The sequence below is a fragment of the Carassius carassius genome, unplaced genomic scaffold, assembly GCF_963082965.1.
Source record: "Carassius carassius unplaced genomic scaffold, fCarCar2.1 SCAFFOLD_73, whole genome shotgun sequence".
Taxonomy (NCBI): domain Eukaryota; kingdom Metazoa; phylum Chordata; class Actinopteri; order Cypriniformes; family Cyprinidae; genus Carassius; species Carassius carassius.
The window spans coordinates 279,423-282,871 of NW_026774986.1; positions in this window are offsets into that span (position 1 = coordinate 279,423).

Here is a 3,449-nt window from a genome sequence, read left to right on the forward strand (position 1 = left end):
CTATTTCTTCTCAGCAGCAAGAGTAACAACCACAAATGATACTGATGGCTTGGCCAGCAGAATTGAGGTCCTGGTAGCGAGTATCAAGAGACGTTCCCATCGGCTCTACAAAGACACCGATGGGAACAAAGGTCTTGCCAGAATCCGCCGCAAGATCAGGAGGAGAAGGGCATCCTGACATCTGTTGTGGAGAAATACAACAGAATGGTTCCAAGCACAGAAAGTCTTTGCATGGAAACCATTCTGTCTGGTGAGACAGCTTGGCCATGGCAGCTACCACACAGTGTTGTGTACACTAGTCTGTTCACAGCTTCTGACAAATCTGATACATACATTATGACACTTTACCCACAATGCTTCAAATGTCATTCTGTGACTTTTTTCTGTGATTCTTTAAAGGTTGATGTTTGATACATATGAATTAAGTCTTTCTCATAAATGCATTCCAGACTCTGTCGATCTAAGGACAAAAAGAAGAGCGTTTGACATCATCATGTCAGTAAGAAGACTTGAGGAGGAGCTGAAGATTCTTGTGGCAGAGATGGACCACCACTGGAAATCTCTTTCAACTCGTGCTGATACCCTCAGAGAGCTGTCCCACATGTTTGCCAGTGAGACAATGAGAAGTATGTATTTTCTAAAAAATGGCATAAACATTTAGGGTTGCTATGACCATAGATTTCCAACTGTGGGAATATTTTTATTATACAGTTAGTAAGAGTGATCTGTTAACTAAAATCTACTAAAGTGCATATTCCCATAACTACATATAGGACATGTCCTCTCTAATCATTGAAATAAGTAGTCTAGTAATTAAAAAAAAAAAACAATATTATTAAACTATAAGTGGCTTTTAGCTCTATAAGTCATTACACTTGGCCTAATTCTCCACTCCACTCCAACTGGTAGCTGAAAGTAGAGAATGATGCTTTCTTGTCCTTGATGTCCTCGCAATGATCAAACTTTGAATTTCCTTAATTATATTTACTAGTGACATCTTTAATAAATCTACTTTTTTATGTCAAAAATGAAATGACTAGTTCTGGTTTGATTGTTTCCCTGAAATATCAAGCTAAACATGTATTCCTTCATTTTCTTAATTCCTTTATTACAAAATTAAGGGCCTAAACAATGTGATTTCTCAAAACATCTTTAATGAAAAACAATACTGACCCTTTTTTGACTGATCCCTGCTTGATCTCGGCCTTGCATAGACAATATTTCCATGCGCGTCTCTTTTTCTCCAGTGCACCTTTGGTTGCCTTGGCTCAGGTGTCTTTGATGGTGCTGCTGCCGCCTCCTCTTCTTGCAGCTCACCAAGGAAGTCATCAAGACTTTGGAGCTCATCCTTCAGTTCTTGATGATCAACCAAGTTATCCAAGACCATTAGATTTTTATGGATTTCTGAATCACTCATGGACATAGTGATGGACAGAAAAACAAACAGACAAAGACTCGCAACAAAGAGATGGACAAATAAAACAAATATACAGGGAGGGGGGGGCAAAGAGAGACAAAGAGAGGAGAGGGGATCGAGAAAGAGAGCTGAAGAGAGTACAGGTGATGGGTACAGGTTAACAAGACGGACGTGGCTCTTAAAAGTGCCTTTGTTATTTATTTGTGTGTGTGTGTATGTGGTGGAGTGTTAGAATAAAGATAATTTTTGCTGGCAAATTTGAGGGACCTAATGATAAAAAAAAATACAAACAAAAAAACAGAATTTAACATTTTACACCAGTATTCTCTTCACCTGTGTTGCCAGATTGGGCTTGAATGTATGTAAAATTGATTTTATTAATTGCTAATTGATTGTGATTGTTAATAATGTAAGTTTTGCTCTATTTCGCCAACAAAAATAGTTCCAAACAAAACCACAGCAGAACTCACTGTATAAAAGTACATGAATCAATCAATAACTTATGACAACATCATTTATTATTACATTAATTATACACATGGTTTTATTCTATAGTGAGAAATTGTGCTGAGACACAATACTGTTGTTGTTATGAATTTGTTTCTACTGTTTATTATAGATAATATTTAGGCATTTATTATCAAATTATCGGTGGATTTTAAACAATTACTGGCCTGACCATTTATAATGTTAGCTAAAATGGCTTAATAGTTTGAGCTAATGTAAAATAAGTAACTGGAAACACATCAGTACTGAAAATCTTGTATTCCCCATGATTGCACCTTCATGATTATAAGCGAAAAAAAAAAAAACTTTGAATTTAATTAGCTAACTTTGCTAGCCTAGTACTGCACATGTGGTGCAGCAAGTAATTTAAATATATATATATATAAAGTTTTCTATCATTAACCGTCCTAATAAATTGCTGCCTTAAGGGGGTCGCACACCGGACGAGAGGCGCAGCGCCGCGTCGCGTCGCGCCACATCTTTAAAATTCGAACACATTATTCTCAATGAGTGTACACACACCGGCGGCGCCATTCGGCGTCTGTCCGCGGCGCCCAGCTACGACTCAGAACTCTGTCCAAATTCCTGCCGCGCCACAGAGCGCCATCTGCTTTATATTAAATAACATCATATTTGTTTCAAACCGTTGTTTATACATTATACCAAGATACCACTGCTGCAAAATACTAGGCTACCTACATTAGTTGTACAGCTTGAATAAAATGTAAACATATATAATTAAATGTATAATAAACGTAGTCATTTTAATCTTTTATTTTTCTCTTGAGACATATTTTACATAGGCTACGCAAAATATTACAGTATTTGCCTGTCGTGATTACATTCAGTCTCAATGGCAGCCACCTAGTGGATTTACGAGGTCACAACCATCACAACACACTTCAGGTCATTTAAATAGCGGAGTAGCGGGCCGCAAAAGACGACAAACTAATCAAGGACATAGGGAAATACCCGGATTCAAATATTCAAAAGACAACACGAGGAAGTAATAAACGTGGAGGAAGATCGCGTTTGTCATCGGTTTTTCAGGTAAGAATGTCTAATTTTCGATCTGAGGTAAAATGTTCAGTGACAGTCCTTAGAAACGTTAAGATATAAGCATACCTAGCTACATAATTTTTTTTAGCTTCTTTGTTTTTACTGAGCAAACAAATCAGTATTAGTAGCTACAGCATTATAAATGTTGAAAATTGCTTATAATAATACAAAACAATTGATTAATGGCAATCTAGTAGCTAGTGATAATCTAGACTAAATTATAACACAGATTCTTTTCATTAATTAACGTTCAAAACTCATCAATGATCAATTAAAATAATATACTTAAAATAATAATAATAATAAATGAATTAAAACTCATCTTCATCTTGCTGCTCAGAACTTGATTCAATATTGAGCTCCAGCAGAATGTGCGCGTCCGGTGTGCGATACCTCGAGCTGTCCTACATGTGGCGCGACGCGGCGCTTCTCTACCGGTGTGCGACCGCCTTTACACGTCTAAAAG